Raw genomic sequence first — 27,849 nt, 5'->3', positions numbered from 1 at the left:
CAATTTTGCTTGTTTGTTAACTGTCTATAACAGATAACACATACTTAAAAACGTTATTTCAAAATGACTCAAAAAACATAAAATAAAAATAAAAAAATAAAAAGATTTCAAATATACAATCAAATTTTACAATTTTGATTCATAGTAAGGGACCATCCATAAGCCACGTGGACACTTTAGGGGGGGGGGGGATATGGCGATTGTCCACGCTACATACAAAAAAGTTTTTTTTTGTATAGACAATAGTCCACGAAGGGGGGGGAGGGGGGGGGGTTGAGAATTCCAAAAAAGAGTCCACGTGGTTTGTGGATGGTCCCTAACCTACACGGATATAAATCCTGTAAGCAATTCAAATAACTTTATGTTGTCAAATTTGTAAACATTAAAGAAAAAACGATAACGTTAAAAATTTTGTGAAAATTTACATCTTTCTTTCCAAAATCGAAAAAATACGATTTTTAATATATTGCTATGTTTACAATTTTTTATTTGCTTAAAGGATTTCTATAATTTTGCATTACAAGCCGTATGCACTTTTGATAAATGCATAGTTGCCCTATATTTAAGTTCATCAAACCAAACTATCCGATTTGAATAAAATAAACTTGAAAATGTCCCATTGCGTACATTTTAATAAGTTTTAACCGTTGGGACAAGTATGCGTGTATGGTGAATTCTGGTTAACGTGAAGACTTCCATCATTGCCATTATTTTTTGTGTTCAAAGATATAAATTTTGCGTCGCTATCAATATTTTGACAAAATTTCTTCTACAAGTTGTTTAGAATAGTGCCCTACACATGCTGATTCCTTTTGGTAACGATTATCCCATTCCTTGCAAAGTTATGGAAATCATCATTAATCAATGATTGCCAACTAGGACGTCAATGATTGTACCACAAAATTATATAAATTTTGAAACACATTTGATTTAGACCAAACATTCTTTCAGTAGCTTCAAAAGGCAAAAAACCGGCACATGCTGATTCATTTGATGGAGAAATGCGTTAAATTGAATTCAATACAGAGAATTTTAGAGTGATGATCAATTTTCTTCGAAAATGATCAACTGCTTCACCTTAAAAAGAAATCTGAAAAACAGTCTAATTCACCAAAATCCGCCAACAAACTTGAAAATGTCGGAAATTTTGTAATTTATTTCTTCAAAAAGTTGGAATAAGTCTAGAATTACGAGCATACACTTTTGGTAATAGTTTTCTATCTTTTGAATAATTGTGTAATTTCTTGTTCAATCTTAAATTTAATTACACCTAATTCGTTTTGGGCACTTCACACCCAATTTAAGGTTTGTTTAACTGTTTTGGACTTCATGGATTGTCAAAATTTGGTTTAGAAAATTTTAGTTTTGAATCAATTGATTGGAAGCTATTCTAAACAAAACTGTTGGAAAATGTGATTTTTAGTTCTAGACCATTTTTTGGATTGAAATAGCGAAACTATTTTTTTTAAATAAACAATTTACACATTTGGCTTGCTATTCAAAAACTTTGGGCACCACTGCTCCTAAACTTGTTATGGGTTTAGGCAAGGTTTAGGTTAAACATGTTGATAAGGGTTGGTTTTCATTTATTGGAAAAACTTGACTAGCAAACGAGATCCAAATGTTTTTTGTATTTGATGAAAAAAATGGAAAAACTATTTTGCTTTTTGAAAATATTAAATAATATTGAAATTGTAAAAGTGTTTAAATAGATTAAAGACGTTTTTTTATTTAGGCCATAACAAATATGTTTTAAGAAATAGTCTCTTAAAAACTACGCCAACAATATGAGATGAAGTTCTAATTAAACTGGATTTTTAACTGAAATTAAATTGAAAACATAAAAACTAATACTAATAAACTAATAAATTAACGTGGATGTCTTAAACTTGAAATACACTAAATTCAAAAGGAAACTCTTCGATATTAGAACTTTTTTTTGATAGAATAAAGCTGTCCTCAGGCGTTTTTGAGAAAAAAGGGATAACCTTTGAAATTTAGTTGATTCTAACTTTTATTATTCCCTTTTCTTTTCCTATTTTTACCAAGAAAACAAAATTAAGAATGTCTAAAACAAACCATAAAATCTTATGTATTTTTTGCTTATTGTTATAATTTTTTTGGTTTTGGTCAAAATTATGAGTGATGATTTTTGCTTATAAATTATTTGTTAAGTTTCTTTTGTTACTCAAATTGTTAATAGTTTTTTTTAATTTAAATTTTTATTCGATGTTAGATTTTCTCTTTCCCATAATCAGATTTCGCAAAAATGTGGGTGGAAATTCCAATTATTTGAATTTCTGGAAAAGTCGGGAATATTAAAAAGGGATTTGAGTGGCCACCATGCAACTCCCTTAATAGAAATTGAAAGGAGCTAAATTCTATAATTTTATTAGTTACGTATGGTCAAATATATCATTTTGTTAAAAACTTTTCCCTTTTTTGACAACCGGAAAGGCAGATTGAAAAGATTCATGTCATTACCACATTCCAGCACGTCATCCGTCCTCTTCTGAAATGCAAAATTGCATCCTCAACAGATTGCCTTACCACGTTATCCATACTTCGGCTTCTTGCAAATAACAGCGTTGAACCGCATCGTGCAAGAGTTCATCATGCAAGTACAAGACGAGTAGCTTTCGACAACCTTCTCCACACATCACTCCTTATTGACAGCAATTCCAAGGAGAAGAACCCCAACCCCACCTGAGTGAAACTCTCCAGAAAAGACTTTAGCACAGTTTGCGATGCACCGTGTGCACACCGCCCAAGAATGCAATCAAAACCAGGCTTTATTGCATCGTCGCCGGGAAACCACTCGAATCTAATCAAATTTGTGAAGGCACGTGGCTTCCAGAACCGTTAGCCTCGCAGGTCGCGAGATCGCGGGCTCACTTGTTGGATCGATCTTGAAGACTCTGGTGCTGTGGTGCGTACGGAGAAAGAAGAGGTGAATGACTCGCCAGTAAATTGAAAAACCAGATCCGAGCGGAGACCGAGAATCGACTCGCTCTTTGTTCAGGGCTCATCTTCGATCACCAGTGTTCCATCAGCCGCAACTAACCCTTGGTGCTGGATGTTCACGCGTATCCCGAAGACACTCTACACGGATAATGTCTTGGTGCATCAATCAAGCACGTGGCAATCAATCTCCAGCGACCTGGAAATTGCTCGGCTCTGATTGAAGTGTTAGGGTCAAATGTAATCAGGTTTGGTCAGATTGAACGACGGATTGATTGATCTGCTAAATCAACATCTGTCCCGCCCGCGCCAAAGCACGTGTTTGTGTACGATCCGGAAATTAAGGAAGCTAAACACTCTGGGTCGACGTCGTGTTCAGATCCTTAAAAATTGCACAACCCAAACATCCTAAAAACACATAAAAAGTGTTGAGCTGTACTAGTGTGTGTGTCCTATAATGGTGATGGTGATGGAAATGGTCCTTTTTGTGCCTTTGCACCATTCTCTCGGCTTTCGTTCAGAGGGCATGTATTAAACATGGCCAGGGAATAAAAAGATCCCGAGATGAAGAAGGCAAACAAGAAAGCGTAAAAAAAGCTGAACATCTGCTCCGGCGAGGCATGTGAACGCGGCGAAGTATCCTGTTGGCTCTACTGAACCGTGTCTATAGTTTGGCCGGGAATAGTCGCACACGAATGACACCAAATACATACATGTATAAATTGGTGTGTCTCAGTGTGAGTGTTTGTATCAGCATTTTTTGATCCAGTTGGATGTTTGGATTCTACGAGAGATGCTGCTGGACGAAATGAACACTCGTTTCGCAGTTGTGAGTGGATTTATGTGAATGATACGTCTTGTAATGAAATTAAATATGGAAAGGGTACAGCCGGAGTTTATTATCCTGGAAATGGGACAAACTAAATAAAGGTCAGGCAGTGGGATGATACTGATTAAGTTATTTGATGAAGTGGATGACTTGGTTTTTGAATATATTACAACATTTCAAGTCAGAGTTGCACATTTTTTGGCAAATAGCTTAAGAGATTCAATATCGTAAACTGATACTCGAATTGTTGCTATTGTAGGGACCAGACCATCGAGAGCAAAACGAGTTACTCTCAGAACTTTAGTCTGTTCAGCCAATGCTTGAAAAAGGATCGGTCACTGACAGAGGTTGCCTGATATTTGACAGAGCTCGAGAGTCAGCTACTGGCCATGATCGTCAGTTCGAACCAAACATTTCATTAGGGCACAAAACCAAAACGTAAACATTTGGCATTATTTCACTATTCCATTCATTAGTACACTCCCTACATGCCCTCCAAGAAGCAGATTGATAGCAAACAATTTTCCATTGAAAAAACTAACTTAATCCACCTGTGTGGTTGATGCCTTCCTCACTTTTTACCAACAATGGGTAATATGAGTGGTTTGGACACATATTTCAGCTATTTTTTTTAGGTCCAGAAAAATAAGTACACAGATATAACTTAAGTTGTCATAACTCGAGACAGGGTAGCCAGATTTTCTATTATGTGGACTCGTTGGAAAGGTCTCTTGATAACCTAACCAACGATGGGTCGGATGATTGATCTGGACATCGTTTACATACATTTAAGTAAGATCCGGCTTCAAAAAAGTACATAAATATCACTTAAGTGGTCATAACTCGAGACAGGGTTGCCAGATCTTCAATGTTGTGGACTCGTTTGAAAGGTCTCTTGATTATCTAATCAACGATGGGTCGGATGATGGATCCGGACATCGTTTACATGCATTTAAGTGAGACCCGGCTTCAAAAAAGTACATAAATATCACTTAAGTGGTCATAACTCGAGACAGGGTTGCCAGATCTTCAATGTTGTGGACTCGTTGGAAAGGTCTCTTGATTACCTAACCAACGATGGGTTGGATGATGGATCCGGACATCGTTTTCATGCATATAATTGAGATCCGGATACATGTGAAAACACATTTTTATACTTAACTTTTGAACTACTTATCGAAACTTCAAACAATTCAATAGCGATGTATGGGACCCTAAACCAAGTCGACTGCAACTGGTTCGATCAAAATCGGTTCAGCCAGTACTGAGAAAACTTGGCAAGATTTTTGAACACATACATACATACACACACACACACACATACACACACACACACACAGACATTTGTTCAGTTTTCGATTCTGAGTCGATATGTATATATGAAGGTGGGTCTTCGAGCTTTTAATAAAAAGTTCATTTTTAGAGCAGGATTATAGCCTTACCTCAGTGAGGAAGGCAAAACCAAAAACACAAAAGGGCACATAACAATGTTCACTCCAAATCAGAAAAAAATGTTCAATTGTGCCCTTTTCTTTTTCGTTAGTTTTTCGTGGTTAAGGAACTTTCTATGTTACAAAGTGAACATTTCATACATTCTTAACACTAATTCACTTCAAAACAAAGTTTGGTTTTGTGCCCTAATGAAATGTTGACACACACGAAGTTGACACGAGAGAATGCTGAGCTCAACACTCAAAAAGCCGTCTGCACATGCTCATTCTTTCTTTCTTTTCCTTTTTAGCCTGTGTGAGTAATTATGGTGACAGCAATCAATTGAATGCAGTCATGAGGAAGGTGATCGGAATTTCTGTAGAATTCAAACGAATGAGCACTGCGCGAATGAGAGCTGCTGTGAGAGTCAAATGACTGTGTGAGTGACTTTGAGTTGCGCTCATTCTTTCAGATGTGTGAGAGTGAGAGCAAGGTATCAAAGTAAGGCAAAATTATTGCTAATTTATTTGCATGATTAACCTCGGTCTTGAAAAAAGCTGAGAGGAAAACGCTCTTATTTTTTGTTTGTTTCAATATGAGAGCACATTCCTCTCAAATTTGTCTGCGCTGCTTTTGATTCCCAAAAACAACTTTCTGCTCTCGATTTCAACCGTCCAAATTGAAGACTCTTGTACTTTCCTCAAATATCCAAACAAACCACCTGTTTTTCAAACCCAAACACGATCAACAAACCCAGCATCATAGCATCGTCTTTGTATACACTAGACGGCACGTTTCGTCGTTTCCATTGTCGTCGTCGTGATTGAATTATAGCTCGATCGCTGACACCAGCGCGCCCGTCCGCCCGCATCGGGCAATTCGATTTTCAAGTTCAGGAACGCTAAAAATAGCAAATTGCCGGTTGAAATCGAACGCCTCTTAAGCGGAGGGGGTGTAAGAATGTATCGATGATGGGATATGACGGGTACTCTCGGTTTGAGATGACATCGGTGCCAAATTGAATTTCCCGCTTTCAGGCTGAAATGGGGCATGAATCCGGCGAAGAATGGGAAACCTGTTGACACCGGAGAGCCACAGACAAGCAGACGATATGTCCACGACACTAGCGCGATCTAGTGTGCTCTAGCTTAAGGTGATCAAAAGAGAAATGTCATAACAGCAAAGCAAGCACCGAGAAAATTCTGAACTAATTTGAAAATCGAGTCCTTTTGTCTGTTTGCCCAACAGGATGTCCTGATAACAGGACGCAACACTCTCAAAGATAATTTTAGAACCCTTTCAACTTAAAAAGTACCCATTTTGCTCGCAAATCAAACATTTGTAGAGCAACCCAAAAAAAGCGTCTGTTGCACTTCTGGCCCGCTTCCCAAAACCACGTCCGTGCCATAATTTATGACCGCAATCAGGGGTTGAAAAATTGCTGCTTCACAAACAATTCGCACCGTGTTTGTTTCCCGAAATGTCCACAGGGGGTCTACGAACTCATGGCGATATATGCAACCGGTGCAACTCTTTTCCCCAACCCGGGGCCTGACCGAAGGCGAGCTTGTTGAACAGTTGTTCGAGTTCCACCTCCGAAATTTCGCACAGCGACAAATTTTGCGACTGACGAAATTCAAACAAAACTGCGTGGAACAGCAAAAACCGGCGTGTATGGTGATGATGGCTTCGTTCAAGGCCCAACTCGGCGTCGATGGAGTTCAATTTTATGGCAGTGAACTCATGTTTTTTCGGCGCTTGGGAACGCCAAATTAATTAGGTGGTTTTGGGTGGAAAATTTGAGGCGCTCGCAGCAGGAAATCGTTAGTTTTACGATAGCTTCATGATTAAATTTATGTTTTGATAAAGTTTCGTCATTGGTGAAATTAATTAATTTTGAATGGCCTATTCACTTTAAATATACCCTACAAGTAAAGTGAGTAAGATTGGCATGTTTTTTTTCCTTTCCTCGTCAAATGAAATCTCTAATGATTTTATATTTGTCGTGAAAATTCACTCTTCTTTTTATACAGTATGTAAAAACAGTATTTATACCCCTTGGGCACTATGCACATTATGTGATGAAACATGTAAACAATTTATTTGGCCACTCTGGAACCGATTCCTGAGCATCGCTGCCCATAATTGAAAATTCGGCTATTATGCCAAATCAAGTATTCCGAGAAAAACGCGTTTTAGTGTTTGTCACAAAATCTGCGTCAAGGCAATTTCCCATAAGAGTGGCATATTAGTCGTTTGGTTTTTCGCATCGGCAGCCAAGTCCAAACACTATTTCAGCAAAATTCAAGTTCCAGAAGATGCGTTGGAACATCCTCTATCACCTGGTGCTAATATCTCGTTTTTGTCAAAAGTGGATATTAGCCGTTTTTTCAATGGTGGGCAGATCGGCAAATTGTATGGCGAAAGTTATGTAAAGTCATATTTTGATCACAGGAGGCTGAATAAGCAAAAGCAAAAAACGTCAACAAACGAAAAAAGGCAAAACGAAGTTTGTCGGGTAAGGCTTGTTTACAATAAAAAAAACTTGCTATTAGTTTAACATACATTTGATTGTGATTTTTTTCTAATGAAACATTAAAATAACCTTACTCTAGGTCAATTCAATGTTCTAATTTCTATTTGACCACTTTTGAGTCACACCAGACTTTAAAATTACATTTCTCAACGAATCAATTTTTAAACTGCTTTAAAAAAAACTTTAATGAAAAAGGGGATTGAAAATTGTGTAGCCTACCTCAATACATGTTTTAAAATAAAAATATTAATTAAGTTTTTCCGAAACATAATTACGAAAAATATCATCTGAAAAATGAAAACAAATTTTGAATTTCAAAGCAATTTTTCTCAAAATTTCGAACAAGAGGGATAAAAAAATGCTTTATACTTTGTAACAGTAATGCTTCTTTGAAAAATTGCGAAATCTCAATAAAATATTTCTTCTTTTTCCCAACTCTGGTTCCAAATTTTTAAAATTTGTAAAAATCTGAAAAAGCTCTTTTTTGATTTCAGATTTAAAATTACGTTTTGCAATGTATTCTAAACAATTTACATCGATTGCACTAGTTCTATGAAAATAAGAATTTTTAGGAATAATTTTGTTGTCCCAATATTATTTTACAATAGCAAATCCTAACTTTTAGACGAGGTAAATTTAAATTATGGATGAACCTATTTTAATTTAATTTGTTATTTGTTGGTTTATTGGATACGACAACTTGTTAGTTTACACTGTTAATCAGGTCAAGGAAGTATTCAAAAAATGAAGCCATTTGAATGTTCATGTGAATCAGTCAAAGGATTATAAAATAGAATTTTGGCTAATTTAGGACACGTTCTCAACAATTCCTTTGAATTTTTAAGTCTAATAAGTATGCAGGTTTTTTTTTATGGTCTGACCTTTTAAATCTGTGGACAACTGTGATAAACCCATAATCGGCCATATTTAGTGGAAGGTGACACCGTTGGAAAAAGTAGGAACAAATTAAAGTGTGAATTTAAATACTAAAAATAGAAAACACAGATCGCAGATGCTAAAAATGACTTCAGAAACACAACAATAAAATGACATGTGCAGTAAAACATTTTGATTTACTAAAATTTAATGAGGAAACCGACTAAATAAAAGTAAATAACCACTCATCAAAACAATAAATTCCACCATCGAGATTTCTTCTGCCAAGAATTCCTTCAATGAACAAAAGAGCTCCCATTGATAGCCCATTTCACCTTGTCACCGGCAAACTGACCATATCGGCCTCTGTTCCACATCAGCTGCTGTCACCATAACACTGTGAAATGACGAGCAGCATAACCACAACAAAAGTGCACCATATCGCACCCGGCCATCCAAGTCATACAGAGGAGGCAGGTCCCGGCTGGCAGTGTTCCAGTTTGGCGAGCACGATGACCAACCGGTCGACCGGTATCGAACAGAAGAAGACTTTGTGTCACATTTGTCATATCTCGGTGCGATCTAATTCCATCAAGAAGAGTGCCTGCCATTTGAGTGAGCAGTGCATTTGAACAGACTCCCGGATTGTGTCACACCACACACCGGAATGCCGGTTGGCTGCGCCCTCCGCCGGACCGTGAGTTTGTTGAACTTTTGAAATTATAAGAAAACTTATGCGCACTCAGGAATCTCTTCTGGTGCGGTCAGATGCAGAACGGGAGGTGAGTTTCGTTGGAGGCAGCAAAGCTGATTTCCGCTCTGGTAACCTTTTGTTTTGCTGGCGTTTTGTACACGGTTGACACGCTGAATAATTGGATGAGTTGAGAAATATATGTGGGAAATGTGGTGATTTATGGCCGGGAATGGTGCTTTGAACGCATGTTATAGTCACAGAAGTACGGAATTCAACTCCCAGAGATTGAACTCCAATCCAGGAACATTTCCCAGAGTTCCCACGAGAATCCGCCCCTCGTCCTTGCCACCCACAGGTGAAAACCAGAGTCCGCAAAGTCATTAATAACCCGTTTCACGAGGAGGCTGCCAGCGAATCCCTACGCCCGTTGGGAAAATATCCCGATATTAACGAGAGCAGGCAACTCCGCACACACACACCACGAGTGGTCCTCGAGTGATGGATTACAATAGGAAGCATAATTGTCCCCTCTCGGATTTCCCAATGGTCTGAGAAGAAGTTTGCGTCTTCTGCAGAGAGCCATTCTTAAGGTCGTCCCCCTTCCCGAATTGCCGCGTCAACCGAATTGTTAATACGATTTGATTAAAAGATGCTCGAAAGGAGCTGCATCGACAACGGGGTCGAGGAGGAACGACACGAAGGGTCGTGTGAAAATTTCCCAGGGCATAAATTAGCGAATCGTTCCCCCTCTTCGAATTTTGAGTGCAGACGATGAAAGAAGTTTCGACTGTTCTCAGCGAGTCGTTTCGTTGAGAACAGTTCGAGAAATGTTCGAGCCTGGAAGAACGCGCGGGAATGGATAAATTACAAATTACCATTCCTTTATAGAACTTGAAGCGCTTAGCGAGCGCTGGACACTTGACCACGCACAAGTTCTACAAACTCGCAGCGAAACGAGTTCAGCTCGAGTAGGCAAGAAGCCGGTTTAGGAACGCCCGGGTTTGTCGTGGGTTGACCGCGGCTAAACAAATTAACATGTTTGCCAGACGGCTTTCTTCCTGTTTTCTCTGATTAGGATCTGAGGATTGTGGATTGTGTGGGAAATTTGATAGAACGGGGAGTTGTAGGCGTCATTTCAGCAGAATGGAATCGGTTTATTTGTGATAATCATAAGATTACAATCACGGAAAATCTAGCCTATTTGTTATCCTTCATAAGTATTCGAAAAAACTTAAATGTCACAGTCAGCCATTATCAACTTATAATCAGGGAAGATTCAAGCGCAAGGGTGCTGATTTTCGGCTCAAAGATCAGAAATCACTCACTCATTCGCGAGCGAACACGTCAGGCTACCTGCAAGCGTCAATTTCTTTGCCTACTTCGTCCGTCGTCCCGAGTCACAAACGAATACGTTCAGAGAGGAGAGAATCTAACAGAATAACAGCGAGGCGCTCACTTGGCCTGCACTACTACAGTTTGCCGTCAATTTATATTTGGCATGGTGGAAATTGCTGCCAAATGTGTCGTTGATGATGTGTCAACAAAATCGCAAAACATTGTTGATAACATTGATTTTAAGCAGTTTAATAAATGATCAAAACAAAGCCGATCGCAGACTATTCCGAGTCAGCTTTGAGCGACATAGCGCAATCAGCCTCTCTGAACCACTCGCTGTACTACCCGATTGGAGTGAGAGGTAGAGTAAAGAGAGAGCATTCTGTAGCGATCGGTTTGAAGGGACAAACGGTAGGAAACGGTTAGAGCAGTTTTTCGTCGCATTCGATTTGTGATCGCGATTGAATGACTTTTTTTTTGGAGCAATCAGTACCTTTGTTCTAGCTAAATGGAATTAGGATTGCTCTTTGTAGAAACTAGCTATTATACGATATCAGCAGCAGTTATTGTCTGAAATTCAAGTTTAGTATTGCTCATTTCAATTCAGTTTATGAGTATTGTTTGATAAGCTGTAAAATTTTGATTTAACTTAGAAGAAACCAGCAATAATACGTTATCAGACGCAATTCTGACCTGAAATTCATGTTTGTTTATGTTTATATTTATGCAGTTTATGAGTAATGTCAGATAAGCTCTAATATCAAACTGTCATAATAACACTTCCAAATAATGGAGTTTGACTGTGACGCCACTGTTATTTGGATTGAGTTTAGTAGAACTAGCTTTTGTGAGGTGTCTGCGGTAGTCCAGATTGTATTCAGAGGTATCAAAATATTATACAATATCAGAATCAATTCATTTTTTAGATTCTGGGTGATATTAGGTCATTTGGGACCGGTTCATGGTTTTATTTTCAGTACTTCCATTCAATTATCACAGTTAGCACCACGTAATTAGAGAGTTTGACAGTGAAACTGACTATAATCAGTAGGCTTAGTGATTTTTCACGCTTGAAAATTGCAAATTTCACGGGGACCTCAATTTCAAAACACCAAATTTCACGCAAATTTCGCGGAACGATACAAATCTTAAAATAACTCTGAAAATCTTATGTTTAAATCACAGAAACTACTTTTTATGTTTCAATATATATTATTCTTCAATAAACCTAAAAAATCTTTAATAAATTGGAAGGTGACACAAAAAAATCTCCTAATTTTTAATAAATATTTTATCTAGTTTATGGGTAGGCTCTACTCTATATATATTTTGAAATAAAATCTAGAGCATCGACTAATAACATTAAAAAGTTTTCGCTGACTTGCTTTATTTAATTGAATTTCATATCAAAGCAAGATTTAACAATCTTGTCCAGCAAAATATGAGTAAAATAATTTATTTTTTTTTGCGAAATTTGGCACATTCACATTTTTTACAGGTTTTTATCTCCTTTTACAAAATTTAAATTTTTAATCAAAAGGCAAAAATGATATAATTTGTTACAAAACCGACATTTTAATTTTAAATAAAAACAAAACAAAAAGTAGTATTTTATCTTTCACGGGAATCGTCCACCCAAATAATCAAATACAGTAAAACCTCTATTTACACGATGCGTTACGTTTTTCTAATTTGTCGATTTCTCTGGAATGACGCAAATTTTTGCAATCTTTTAAAAACAATTTGTAGGTTTTATTCAGATCTACAAAACGCTTTTTGATACGTGCAAAAATATTGTATGATTTAAGAGAAATCTACGAAACAAAAAGCGTAACGCCACTGCGTAAAAAGAGGTTTCTCTGTATCGTCAAAATTAAACAGTACACAGAAAAAATCTGTAATGTTTTTAAAATTTGATTTCAAAGCTTTCATTTTATTTTAAATAAAACAAAGCTTGATTCTGTTACAGTCATCCCACATATTCGGAACACCCACAAATTCGGAACACATTTATGATAATTTGTCAATAGCATGCCAAAAGTAGCTTTTCTGTCGACCTTACTATTTTTAGAATCTTCATTTGGACATTATCTTGCTATTTCACTAGTAAAAGTAGTACTTTTTGAACAAAAAACTTCATTCCAAGACTATTTTGTCCAGAGCAGCAAAACACTGCCTCAAAATGGCCTGTTTCAAAATTGTGGGATGTTATTGTGCCTCCCACTATTGTGGAACACCTGAATTTAACTGATATTTTCACAAAAAAAGTTATCAAATCATGTATAAAACATCACCAAGCTTGAGTTTCATTGGTTTCAGTGTGAGAAGTAATTATTTGGTAATAAATATGTACTCCTGGAGAGATCCAAAGTTTGTTTACATTCGTAAGAAAAAAAGTGTTCCGAATTTGTGGATTTGAAGGGTCAAAGTCAAAAAACTTCATATAAAAGTTAAAATTTGCAGATGTTCGATACAGCATTCGAAAGATCGCAAGAAAAGCTTTCAAATGAAGGTAAAAGCGAATCATTAAGTTCAATTATCGATTTGCTATGATTTTTTGAACATTGGCCGATCTGGAAACCGTTCCGAATATGTGGGATGACTGTAATTTCTCTACCTTTCAAATAAAATAGCAGTATTTTTTTATAACAGCGAATGACAATATTACTAATCTTAGTTAATAAAAAAATGAAAAATATGATCAATTCATTAAATGGTTCATATCAAGCTTTTCAATTGAAAACTAATAAAATTTACTTGAATAGTCTGTATGGATGAAATATTTATTATGCTGATATTTTGAAAAAAAAAAAAATGTTTTGACAAAATTGATTAATTTCAAGAATTTCACATCGTCCACGAATACGTCAAAAAACACTAACACTATATTAGTAATTAAACAAAAGTATTCATTCGTTTGATTCTACAGTAGTTCATAAGATTATGTTTATTCCTATTTGAACTTGATAAATCATTGTGAGAAAAATCGTTACAGTTTCACACAAACATAAAATTTCACGGGATTTCACGGAAAAAGCCAAATTTCACGGATTTCACGCTGTCCGCGAAATCGTGAAATTTCACTAACCCTAATAATCAGGATTGAGTTCAGCGGGAACTAGCTACATTACAGCACGGACGAACGGACATGACACGGGATTTCAAGAATTGAAGCAGGTTTTCTTTTACTTCTTCTTGGCAAAAACCAGCGCAAGCCAGATTTGAGCCAGATCGCTTATGTCAAAATCTTCGCGCCACGTGGTTTTGTACGTGATAAAGCCAGCTGATGATGCAAACTCATGGGCACTTTTTGAAATGGTCATATACATTTATATTTAAAATACCATGTCTATCAACTTTTCGGCAATTTTAGCATCCATGATTTATTACATAGAATCATAAAAACAAACTTAAAGCCAAAAAACTGTTTCTAGCATTAGCATTAGCATTAGCATTTGAAGGACGCCCCACCACCGGAAGGCTCCACAACGCTTATCCCTCTGTTTGGTCTGGTTGTGTTAGACCCTCATCCGGAACAATAATCCAACACGGGAGATACCATGTCTTCATCTTTTGATGAGTGTGTAATACAGCCCAGGGCATAAGGGGGTCCAGGCCGGGTCCAAGCTATCCTCAGGGATATGAAGGATCGTTAGTAAACACCTATCTAAAGTGCGCAAGGACCCCTACGTCACCTTAGTGGTATAGATGTTTGTAGGGAGGTTTTGGACTCAATGTGTTAGTAGGAGAGGTAGAACCCTAGGATACACCTCGAAAGGTGTTGCGGGTTGGTTGTAACAGTATTCCTAATTCCAGTCTAGTCTCACCAAGTCGCCATGGCCTAGTGGTTAGCATTTTTTCTTACCAATCCAAAGGACGGGGGTTCGAACCCCGCCTTCAGCGACTTTGATTTTTCGTTCATATTCAGCATTTCAAGTATTTCTATTTCCATAACTTTCTCGATGGGAGCAGATGGGAATCGAACCCAGAACCATTCGCTTACAAAGCAAACACTGTAACCATTCAGCCACAGCTGCTCCTGCCAAAAAACTGTTTCTAGCACCATATTAATGCAAAATGTTTTGATGAATTATTGCATAAGACGTTTTGAGAAATCATGCGTAATCGCGCGATGCAACTTCGACAACTTGAATGTAGATGGCGCAAGTGATAGTTTGCTTCAGAAATTTGAAGAAAATTTGTTCCTGGTGTCATGTCTGATCGTCCGTGATAACAGTATGAGTAGCGATTCTGAACTGGATGCAGATTGCTGGATCCAGTGCATGGGGTAAACTAAAAGCTTACAACCTTAAATAAAAACTTCACTATTGAATTAACTGTACATCAGTGTTGAGTTCTAAAGGATATAGCTGTATTACGCTATCGGATACAGATCTATCATGTTCAGATCGCGTTCAGGGGTAATCTTTAATATAAAAGTACTTCAGTACTTCTTCCGATCCAGCTAGGACGAATTCCACCAAAACCGATCCCAGACAAGATCTTCGTCAGTCTGGGCGCGATGAAAAACGCTGGAAAATGCACCATTACTCAGATTACTCCCACAACAATGCACACAGCCACATTTCTTGTGGCATTCCTGCTGCTTTAGCAGCAGCATCAGCATGATACCACCACGATATTGCATTTTCCCGCGGGATGACGAGCATTCCAGCGGGGGTGGACCTCTTCTGGCGGTGGCAGCCAACTAGGGGAATGTTCGAGACGTAATAAATTAAAACAAAATTAATTTCCGTCATGGCGCGGTAGATTCGAGAGCTGTTTTAAGCTGGTAAAACAAGCTTCTTGAGAGCAGAGTGTGAGCTGCTGAAATTTCATTACCAATGCGTCGTGAACGCTTTCTGGGCGACCCCCGGCAGTGCGCTGGAGATTCCCGCGATGTGGGTGCTATCCGATCGGGCTAATCTAATTAGTTTTAATTAGTGACACCCGTCGACAGCAGGCCTTAGACAATAAAAAGCACACTCACACTGGGCGATCGAACTTGGCTTAATTGATTGGTCCGGAAAGGCGAGTCCGCCGCGCGATGCTGGAGGTGGTAATTTGTTCCATGAGCGTATTGAACTGACATTGACGGAGTCCGGAGTACTCCAACTTCAATTTTTTGCTCGATTGCACTTTTTTGCTTCGTAATCGAGTGCCGGTCCCAGCTCGTTTCTGCCAATCACCGACGACTACTTCATAAACCCCGTCGACGTGACCCAGTTTGTGATTCCTTGGAGGTGTCAGAAGAAGCTATTCTCCAGTGACTTCTGGTTCAGCTAGCGTGTGATGGTTATCGAAAATCGGATCAGCTTGAAGCATGGGATTTCCCATCGCGTTGCAAGTCATCGCCTTGCGATTGGATGCATCGAAATCGATTTTTCCAAAGTCCACCACTGAGATGTATGATTTGTACGCGTGGTGAAAGCGAAAGCTATTACTTTTCACACATCGCTGGAGATTCCTAACCACGGACAGAGTGACTGACTATCGTTTATAGTTTGATTGCTCACGATTTTGCGTGATGGTTCAGCGATTATATGAGAGCAGCGAGATGTTACGTGGTTGGCACCTTCAATCGTGTGAGTGTTATGCGAGCACCAGATCAATTGATTTGATGAGGTCAATCGAAAGATTTGGTTATTGCTGGCGGAGCAAGACACCGCTTTGAACAACTGTTAAAACTACCAAATAAATGCTTCAAAATTGACCAGTTCAACTCTAAGTGCTCAAACGATTCCAAGTAGCTCGTATGGTTCATGTCATAACCCATTCCAGGAAGTAATTCCAAATTGATGAAAACAATGCATTCCCAACAACCTCAAAATCCCTTCCTCCGATGCAGTATTCAGCGTGGAATGATAACGTATCACGTTTTCCCACGAACCAATTTGTCCACCAATCCCACGTCAGCTGCCTACCTGTGGCAATCAATAATGCACACCATCATTACAGTCGGCTACTCTCCTCCGTTTCAGGGCTCAATGTGTTGATGCCGTCAACGGAGGGTTCCCCCGATTCTACTGTTACGTGCATGACGTATTGCCCGGTCCATTGAACCGAGCGTTCCCGGGGATGTTCGCTGCTCTACGGGGAAATCCCCTTTTTATTCGAAACGAAATGCAACATTGTCCGCACATTCCCCTGCATTTCACCACTTCAATGTGGCATATTGCCCTGAAATGGTTCAGCGAGGAACAAAAACTAGGAACCAGGCAGCATTGCATGTCAGTACACTCTCACCTGGAACCCCTCACTGCCGACGAAGTAGATCAGGCAAACGTGCAATTGATTTGAGAGCTGTCGCATGTCCAGACCAGACACCGTTGAACCAGCGTAGAACAACGACTTAAATGGCCCTGGAAGGGTAAATTACTATCGTGTGTGGGAAGTTGATTAGCGTCGATTCTATTTCATGGGCAACCTTCTGGCGGGCAAACCTGGCCAAGTAATTGCAGCGACAGCCTGTAAACTTCCATCAAACCAAAGTTGACACCCCAAAAAGCTAACGGTGAAAGGTTACCTCTTTACCTTTTCGTGACTTCGAGGTGGAACAGGTTTTGATAAGCGCGGGCATAGTTTGGGAATGACATTCCGCATTCTTGCTCACCGACTTCGTCGTCACAGCGATATGAAGCTGACGATGATGATGGAAAGGTGCTTCCAAATCGGTATTTCATGGCTGGCACGTGTGGTGGTGTGAAGTTTTCGATGGTTGAAAAAGAATTTCGATGTTGATTGACGTGACTCCACAGAAGAAATCGAAATTTCTCTGACAGTCTACAATCTGGAGAACCCTGATCCGAAGTAGTCTCATGCTAAAGACAAACATAGTCCACAGCAATTCCAAAAACAAAGGTCTTTTGATATTCAAGGTCTCTTGTTTGGGTGGCAAATATGAGCTATAACACAAGCTTGCAAGGTTCTTAAAGGCTTGTATTTACAGTTTTAATCATCCAGAAATAATCTACCAGCTTTAAATGTACAGGGTTGGCCATTTCCCAAATCTAGAAGATTTACGGCAGCTCTGCTGCCGCAGGTAAAATTTGAATATAAATCACAAACACGGCTAATACTGCTTGTCCCTTTTGCGGTTTCGCCAGAGTTCCGGAAAAGGACTGCACACAAAATCCCACACAAATCTAGCAAAATACCTCACGAACGCGTGCGTAAGTACGCCCGGAGTTTAGTCCGGCAAATCCGATTAGAGTCAGTACTTTGCATTACAAGCTAAATACCCGAACGAAACGAGGACCGAGCTTCCAGGTTCAACGATCAAGGTCTGCTGGGCAACCTGCCACGTGGTCACGTGGTTGCCGGACACCATGCTGCATTGCTCTCCAAGATACACAAGATACCTAATCTCGTTGTTTGCTCTCATCTTGTGGTTTATTCACTTGCGGGTAAAGTGATAACTTATCAGCACGTGTGATAAACAAACTGCTGCGTTCCAGCTGTAGGGTAGATGACCTGTTTAGAGCCCCTTCAAAGGTATCCGTCAAAATCGCCAGCTACACCTCTAGCTACCCTAAAACGACAATATTTTATGTTAAATATCTTGCGGAGAAAACACTCTTATCGGGAACGGCTTCGTTCCGCAGTTTTTCGGGTGGGCCATAAAGTGGAGATCTCCGGCAATTAAGGATGAAAAACAATTCAAATTTTCTTCGCGCCGCTGGCAATTTGGGAACGTTTTACAACCCGCCTTTTTTAATGGTTCTGCAAAGTGAAGATACAATAATCAGCGTCCGCGCGAAATTTTGGGGCAATTTTTGCACAGGCAATTAATTTGTAAAAAGTGTCACAAAAAGTAAAAAAAAACAACACACTGAGGGTGCTGAACTTGCAACTGTTGCAGCCGGGCTGGAAATTTGATCCGTGATCAAGTTAACAACTGCATTGCATTTTCTGCGTGGAGAATCTCATTCTAGTTAACGTTTTGATTCGTGTCGATTTCATTGAGCAGTTCTCTAGGATTTCGGTCATTCGATTTTTTTTGTATTTTTTAATCCGACTGAAACTTTTTTGGTGCCTTCGGTATGCCCAAAGAAGCCATTTTGCATCATTAGTTTGTCCATATAATTTTCCATACAAATTTGGCAGCTGTCCATACAAAAATGATGTATGAAAATTCAAAAATCTGTATCTTTTGAAGGAATTTTTTGATCGATTTGGTGTCTTCGGCAAAGTTGTAGGTATGGATACGGACTACACTGGAAAAAATAATACACGGTAAAAAAAAATTTGGTGATTTTTTTATTTAACTTTTTATCACTAAAACTTGATTTACAAAAAAACACTATTTTTAATTTTTTTTATTTTTTGATATGTTTTAGAGGACATAAAATGCCAACTTTTCAGAAATTTCCAGGTTGTGCAAAAAATCATTGACCGAGTTATGAATTTTTTAATCAATACTGATTTTTTCAAAAAATCGAAATTTTGGTCGTAAAAATTTTTCAACTTCATTTTTCGATGTAAAATTAAATTTGCAATCAAAAAGTACTTTAGTGAAATTTTGATAAAGTGCACCGTTTTTAAGTTATAGCCATATTTAAGTGACTTTTTTGAAAATAGTCGCAGTTTTTCATTTTTTAAAATTAGTGCACATGTTTGCCCAGTTTTGAAAAAAATATTTTTGAAAAGCTGAGAAAATTCTCTATATTTTGCTTATTCGGACTTTGTTGATACGACCTTTAGTTGCTGAGATATTGCAATGCAAAGGTTTAAAAACAGGAAAATTGATGATTTCTAAGTCTCACCCAAACAACCCACCATTTTCTATCGTCAATATCTTAGCAACTAATGGTCCGATTTTCAATGTTAATATATGAAACATTTGTGAAATTTTCCGATCTTTTCGAAAAAAATATTTTCAAAATTTTCAAATCAAGACTAACATTTCAAAAAGGCCAAACATTCAATATTACGCCCTTTTAAAATGTTAGTCTTGATTTGAAAATTTTGAAAATATTTTTTTCGAAAAGATCGGAAAATTTCACAATTGTTTCATATATTAACATTGAAAATCGGACCATTAGTTGCTGAGATATTGACGATAGAAAATGGTGGGTTGTTTGGGTGAAACTTAGAAATCATCAATTTTTCTGTTTTTAAACCTTTGCATTGCAATATCTCAGCAACTAAAGGTCGTATCAACAAAGTCCGAATAAGCAAAATATAGAGAATTTTCTCAGCTTTTCAAAAATATTTTTTTCAAAACTGGGCAAACATGTGCACTAATTTTAAAAAATAAAAAACTGCGACTATTTTCAAAAAAGTCACTTAAATATGGCTATAACTTGAAAACGGTGCTTTTTATCAAAATTTCACTAAAGTACTTTTTGATTGCAAATTTGATTTTACATCGAAAAATGAAGTTGAAAAATTTTACGACCAAAATTTCGATTTTTTGAAAAAATCAGTATTGATTAAAAAATTCATAACTCGGTCAATGATTTTTTGCACAACCTGGAAATTTCTGAAAAGTTGGCATTTTATGTCCTCTAAAACATATCAAAAAATAAAAAAAATTAAAAATAGTGTTTTTTTGTAAATCAAGTTTTAGTGATAAAAAGTTAAATAAAAAAATCACCAAATTTTTTTTACCGTGTATTATTTTTTTCCAGTGTAGTCCGTATCCATACCTACAACTTTGCCGAAGACACCAAATCGATCAAAAAATTCCTTCAAAAGATACAGATTTTTGAATTTTCATACATCATTTTTATATGGACAGCTGCCAAATTTGTATGGAAAATTATATGGACAAACTAATGATGCAAAATGGCTTCTTTGGGCATACCGAAGGCACCAAAAAAGTTTCAGTCGGATTAAAAAATACAAAAATTAAAATTGAAGAAAAAAGACCGATTTCGTAGAGAATTGCTCCATTGCAGAATTGCAATCACTGTCGTCAAGTGGCAACACGTTGACATTGTGCTTTGCTGATGCAAATTTGAGCTTAAGTAAATAAGAATAACACATTTCGTCGTTGTCGTGCTATCTTGTTGCACGTCGTTTTTTGACGTTTCGTGAAAAATTCGTTCTAATGTTTGACCATGAATAAGCAAAAAAATGTGAACAATAACAAACACTTTTTGTTTGGTTGGCCATTCTGTGCATTGTCCCAAAGTTTGGTTGAATTTGGTTGCCGGAGTCCCGAGGTATGTACGTGTGTCAAACGCGTTCTGACCTGAAATCTTTTTGGCCAGTTGTCGCACTTACGCAATTTTCAGGGTTTGTCAAGATAGCACGATCAGATCGAAACTTCATGCATATGAAAAGTGACTCTGGGTTGAAATCGAATTTTGAAGATCGGTGAGGCTAAATGTGAGGCATTGGGAGCTGCACAAAATGGCGTTTTTAAATCATTTTTCCCAAAATTTACATGCGACAAGATAGCACGACATCGTCGACATTATAGTTTGATTTGGCAGCGCAATATCACGGATCTTGTAATAATTGGTAGAGTTGGGAATAATAACCCTGAATTTCTATGATCACTCACTCTTCGCTGATAAAATTTTTCGATCTGTCAGTCCGAAATGAATCGTGAGAGTGTACGATTTCGAAGCAGCCAACGCACAGTGAAAAAAGGGCCCATAAAAATTACCGCAAACCAGCGATTGTTACACACCAATAGCTTCGTTTTTTGCACCAGGAACAATAATCTGATGAAAAATCGCACTGCACGGACCGGTGGCCGGAGTACAGGCCACCGGAAGATCCGGATTTTTGGAATTAGTATCAGATTTATCCAATTGTGAACTGATACGCTTCTTCTACCATGAATAGTTATGCAAAACAATCCTAGAATAATATTAAATACCATTGGTCCCTTCGGAAACGGTTCCACCGATCTCCGATGGCCACATCCGGAACCGCATTAGGAAACAATTTAAACCAGTCGTGCGACGTATCAAACTTCATGATTTTGGATGGAGAGTATCTTTAAGATGTATTTTTGCCACCTTGGCCGGTTCCCAGGTTCTCCGGTGGCCACATCTAAAGTCCACATTTGGCAAACATCTCTCGCGACATATCAAACTGCATGTTTTTAAAAGAGAAGTGTATATCTTATGTCCCCGTCCAAAATAATGAAGTTTGATACGCGAAATCATATTGCGGTAATTTTTATGGGCCCTTTTTCCCACTGTACAACGATTGGACGCTCGCGGCTCGCCAAATCCTTCATGAACTACATGGCCTACTCCGATTGTTGGCGTCACTCACACTAGATTTAATTCGTCACTCAGTATTTTTGCATTAATATTTTGTTTCTTCAAATCGGCCTAAAAACCATTTAAACGTAATCAAAACAAATTATTTTCATGATATCGATTCATTTGTAGTAGAAGCTTTTCTGAGTTTGGTCTGAAGTTACGATTGAAACTCCTTGACCGTGAATCTCAGTCAAACCCACTTCAAAGATCTCATCTCGTCACTCATTTTTCAACGCGTTCCAACGCTGTTGCTGCGCCAATATCGCGCAGAACGAAATTCCATCGCTCTAGCTCAAGAGATCCCACCAGGAGACCTTGCAACAGGCAATCAATCGTCGTCGTCGTCGTCTGGGTTTCGTCCAGGCCAGGTACACACGCGTATACCGCCGCACCACAAGAAGAAAGTCCCATGTGCAATAATCAAACCAACCGAGCTGTCGTTGACGACAACGCGTTCGACGACTCGGTATTGGTAGCGTAGGGAACCCCGTGTGAACTTCAGCAACTCTAGCAACAGCTACACGCTGTATTAAACCAAGGAAAAAAGGTAACATACAACTACCAGTGTGCAAGCCTCGCAGAACTGCCCAGGTAAAGGTATCCAAAACAACTTCATTGACGGAGACCTTCTCTCTCCGTTGTAGTTGTGGCGCAGTTTGTTACCGTTATGGATCGAGCACACCAATACATTTTCAAACCTGATGTTCAGCACAGGTATGCCTTGCCAGCGGTGGACGGCTGGCTCAGTTGAGTACTTCCAGGTCGTCGCGACGCAACACATTTGCACGTACGCAGAATCGCTCGCGTCAAGTCATGATGCGTTGTCAGCTTCAGCAGCTTTCTGGCATCTGCGGTTACCGGGTTATTCGGGGACAGTGCTGACAAAAGGGTGCCCAGTTTCGTCGGACAAGTGCAATAGTTATCGATTTGTTGAATAGTTCAGTGTCTCCAGTGTAAGTTTCCTGCACGCTATCCGGGAGTGTTATTTATTCCGTGGGAACACGGCAACCTAACTCGAGCTATTTCTCACTCTGGATGGTGACGATACTGGATTAGAATTTAATTTTCTCACATTAAAACGCGCACTCCCGAAATCGCTCCGTAAACCGTTAAGTACCCTAATATTAATTTGAACATTGTTTACGATTTCCTTTTTCTGGCGAGCACCCCCCTCTGATGGAATTGGAAACCACTTCGCCAGTGAAATGTTTAGTCACAACATGGTGCGAAGACTCAACAGAGAGTGTAAAAAATAACGAAGAAATTGGAAAAAAAAGTCGCTGGTCGTTTTTTCCGCTCCTCCAACGATATGCTGGTGACTTAAAGGGACTTAATCAGTGCCAGCTGTGCGTAACGACTATGTTCAATATTGCGCGGAAGCTGTTGCGCTGGTATCACCTTAAACAAAAAAATATCGGAAACCCCAAAAGAGTGGGAAAGTTGGTGAAGACTCACTTGTGGAATGTGACGAGGTACCTCTTTAAAAAGGGAGATGAGTGTTTGAGGAAAAGCGGAAGTTGGTGCGCTGCGTACGCAGACATTTAATACTTGTTTTGGTTAATTGAAATGCTTAACTTGAGGGAGCGTGATTTGTGGATATCGGGGAGTGATTTATGGGTGCGGACACAAATCGGTGTGAGTCACTTGATAGTGTCTCTCGCTAACTGGTTGTCTGGCGCGGAAGGTGGATCGATGACTCATGGATTACGTCGTTGGATCAGATTTTTCACGCTAAACGATTTGGTATTCACTTTGATAGTGCTCTGACGAAGATTCAGGTTTTTGCTGGAAGGTAGAGATTAGTGGATGTAACTTGATCACGATCTTTACTACTGATAGCAGACCTTTAAGCATGTAGCCTGTTAATTGCTGTAATGATTCATCTGAACTTATTGTTTATTTTGAAAATAATGTCATTTTTCATTGCCTTCAGAGAATAGTAAAGATTTGTTTCAAATAAAACAAATCCTTTTTTCATTTAAAAAATCTTATAGCTTTTCAAACAAATTTATTAAAATTCTATTCGTCCTTCATTTAAACATATTTTTATAATGGCTATTACTGTTAACTTATTTTGTAAATGTTTTTAAAAATCTTAACAAAAAATGTATTATAATTTTAGCTTCACTCAAATAAATCAAACAGGTTCAATTAGGCATTTTTAATAGTCCATGGCATGGCTATTAAAAAGTTTCCCAAAAAATTGGAGGAAATTCTAAAAATACATAAAAAAATATTTCAAAAGAAATTTCATCAATTGCAAATAGAGGGAACGATTCTCAAGATTTTCAATTTCCCGGGAATCAGGAGTTGAATTATGCAATTTCTCGGGAATTCTCGGGACCCGAGAATTAGTTTAACTACGTCAAAAGTGTCAATAATTTAAAAAGAAAAATAATAAATTTGTTTCTTTGCACAGAATTCAGTCACAATTAATAAATAAATATTCAATGAAACTTAAATTTCAGAAGCCCCATTATTTTGAGGAACTGTTTCTTCCTTTTGATTTATTACAAGATCGCTGATAAAAGATTGTTAATTGACCTTTTTCGAACTCAACATTGTAGTTTAAAATGTTTACGAATCTTCATTCACACTAAGTTGCACAAACTTGTTGCATGAATTTGTTAATAGATTTTTGTGGAGTAAAAATATAGCTAATATTCAATTTTCCAGCATCGGATTTTTGCAATTTTATAAATAACGACTAAAAACAACAATTTAAGGCTGTTTTTTTCGTTCTTAAGATCAACTGTAAATATTCATTTATGATATCAGAAAACCCGAATGATTACAATTGCAAGGGCTACTTTACAAAGAAGATTTTTTTTTCCAAAATATAATTGAATATTTAGGTTGATGCGAAACACAAAATGACTTATTGACAACAAAAAAGGAAATTACCTTGATACTGTGAAATTAACTTACTTAGAATAAAAAAAATGATTATGAAGATTTCTATGCTCGTGTGAGGATAAGAAAATTGAACGTATCTTGAAAATGTTTTTCCCTCTTATAAATAATAAATAAAATAATATTAAAAATCATTAGTTTTTTATTTCTGTGGTGTAACTGTTAAGTATGCTTTAAGATAAATTTTGGGATCGACATTTTTTTGAAATAAGTTACTAAAATAGGAGTGAATAAAACATTATCGCCAAGTTTATGGTAGTAGTTGGCCTAAACTTATTTTTTGCAATTCCGCTGTGAAACTGTCAACTTTTCCTGTCCTTCTGAAGAAATGAAACGGCCTACTTTTTCCTACCAAAAATAACAGAATCGAATAGCAACACTTTTCAAAATAAATGCTGAAAAGTTCTACTTTTCAGCACTGAAATGAGTGCTGAAAAGTTGAACTTTTCAGCACTTGTTTCGAAAAGTAAAACTTTTAACATTTTTTTTATTTAAACGATTTATTGGAAAAATACATGAAAATTTTACATAAAATTTCACTCAATGGGTGTTTTTCAGAATTGCAAAAAAAATTGTATGGAACTCGTTGCAAAACTTGATTTTTTCAACACTCGTCGTATTTATCCAACTCGGTGAACCTCGTTGGATAAATGTACGACTCGTGCTGAAAAAATCCTCTTTTTGCAACTTGTTGCATAAACTACTGAGCAATTCTCTACGAAATCGGTCTTTTTTCTTCAATTTTAATTTTTGTATTTTTTAATCCGGCTGAAACTTTTTTGGTGCCTTCGGTATGCCCAAAGAAGCCATTTTGCATCATTAGTTTGTCCATATAATTTTCCATACAAATTCGGCAGCTGTCCATACAAAAATGATGTATGAAAATTCAAAAATCTGTATCTTTTGAAGGAATTTTTTGATCGATTTGGTGTCTTCGGCAAAGTTGTAGGTATGGATACGGACTACACTGGAAAAAATAATACACGGTAAAAAAAAATTTGGTGATTTTTTTATTTAACTTTTTATCACTATAACTTGATTTACAAAAAAACACTATTTTTAATTTTTTTTATTTTTTGATATGTTTTAGAAGACATAAAATGCCAACTTTTCAGAAATTTCCAGGTTGTGCAAAAAATCACTGACCGAGTTATGAATTTTTTAATCAATACTGATTTTTTCAAAAAATCGAAATTTTGGTCGTAAAAATTTTTCAACTTCATTTTTCGATGTAAAATCAAATTTGCAATCAAAAAGTACTTTACTAAAATTTTGATAAAGTGCACCGTTTTCCGGTTATAGCCATATTTAAGTGACTTTTTTGAAAATAGTCGCAGTTTTTCATTTTTTTTAAATTAGTGCACATGTTTGCCCAGTTTTGAAAAAAATATTTTTGAAAAGCTGAGAAAATTCTCTATATTTTGCTTATTCGGACTATGTTGATACGACCTTTAGTTGCTGAGATATTGCAATGCAAAGGTTTAAAAACAGGAAAATTGATGTTTTCTAAGTTTCACCCAAACAACCCACCATTTTCTATCGTCAATATCTCAGCAACTAATGGTCCGATTTTCAATGTTAATATATGAAACAATTGTGAAATTTTCCGATCTTTTCGAAAAAAATATTTTTGGAATTTTCAAATCAAGACAAACATTTTAAAAGGGCGTAATATTGAATGTTTGGCCTTTGTGAAATGTTAGTCTTGATTTGAAAATTCCAAAAATATTTTTTTCGAAGAGATCGGAAAATTTCACAAATGTTTCATATATTAACATTGAAAATCGGACCATTAGTTGCTGAGATATTGACGATAGAAAATGGTGGGTTGTTTGGGTGAAACTTAGAAAACATCAATTTTCCTGTTTTTAAACCTTTGCATTGCAATATCTCAGCAACTAAAGGTCGTATCAACAAAGTCCAAATAAGCAAAATATAGAGAATTTTCTCAGCTTTTCAAAAATATTTTTTTCAAAACTGGGCAAACATGTGCACTAATTTAAAAAAATGAAAAACTGCGACTATTTTCAAAAAAGTCACTTAAATATGGCTATAACTTGAAAACGGTGCACTTTATCAAAATTTCAGTAAAGTACTTTTTGATTGCAAATTTGATTTTACATCGAAAAATGAAGTTGAAAAATTTTTACGACCAAAATTTCGATTTTTTGAAAAAATCAGTATTGATTAAAAAATTCATAACTCGGTCAGTGATTTTTTGCACAACCTGGAAATTTCTGAAAAGTTGGCATTTTATGCCTTCTAAAACATATCAAAAAATAAAAAAAATTAAAAATAGTGTTTTTTTGTAAATCAAGTTTTAGTGATAAAAAGTTAAATAAAAAAATCACCAAATTTTTTTTACCGTGTATTATTTTTTTCCAGTGTAGTCCGTATCCATACCTACAACTTTGCCGAAGACACCAAATCGATCAAAAAATTCCTTCAAAAGATACAGATTTTTGAATTTTCATACATCATTTTTGTATGGACAGCTGCCGAATTTGTATGGAAAATTATATGGACAAACTAATGATGCAAAATGGCTTCTTTGGGCATACCGAAGGCACCAAAAAAGTTTCAGTCGGATTAAAAAATACAAAAAAAATCGAATGACCGAAATCCTAGAGAACTGCTCTACTATTTTATGTAAATCATTTGATTCATAATGTTTGACTGAGTTTGGAAAACACATGAGTGAAAACAATTCATGTAATTTTGTTTAATCCATGCTACTAAGATTTTGTTCACACTTATTGTAAACGCCAATTTGAGTGATAAACAGATTGTTCTAATTTGATTCTTAGTCCAGGACATTTCTTTTTTTATATTTAATTAGGTAATATATTTTCAAAATGTCGAAAAGAATTCTTACAAATGATGTTGATCTGACATTTTGATTTTGATGGTTGCTGAGTTACAGCATCCAAAATTATCAATTTTGATAAAATAATATGTCATCTTGGAATATGCCTTACGGAAATAACATATTGTACAGACTTGGATTCTTTAGAATAAAAAAAAAATCCTGGGAAAAATTACATTA

General features: G+C 37.0%; 1 protein-coding gene across 3 annotated transcripts in view; it reads left to right on the top strand.

The window, feature by feature from the left end:
* Positions 1–27,849, top strand: part of LOC120413574 (protein numb) — a 77,840-nt gene that overhangs the window by 37,098 nt on the left and 12,893 nt on the right. Inside the window, exon 1 of one of the 3 annotated variants that reach the window (XM_039574461.2) lies at positions 22,644–22,843. The exons of the other annotated variants lie outside the window; for them this stretch is intronic. The gene's annotated coding sequence lies outside the window, so the exon portion shown is untranslated. Of the gene's footprint in view, positions 1–22,643; positions 22,844–27,849 lie in introns of those variants that run through there. 3 annotated transcript variants of the gene reach the window in all.

Source organism: Culex pipiens, chromosome 2 (genome assembly GCF_016801865.2).
Source record: "Culex pipiens pallens isolate TS chromosome 2, TS_CPP_V2, whole genome shotgun sequence".
Taxonomy (NCBI): domain Eukaryota; kingdom Metazoa; phylum Arthropoda; class Insecta; order Diptera; family Culicidae; genus Culex; species Culex pipiens.
The sequence above is the reverse complement of the archived record's forward strand: the minus strand, read 5'-3'. Positions and strand labels throughout refer to the sequence as shown.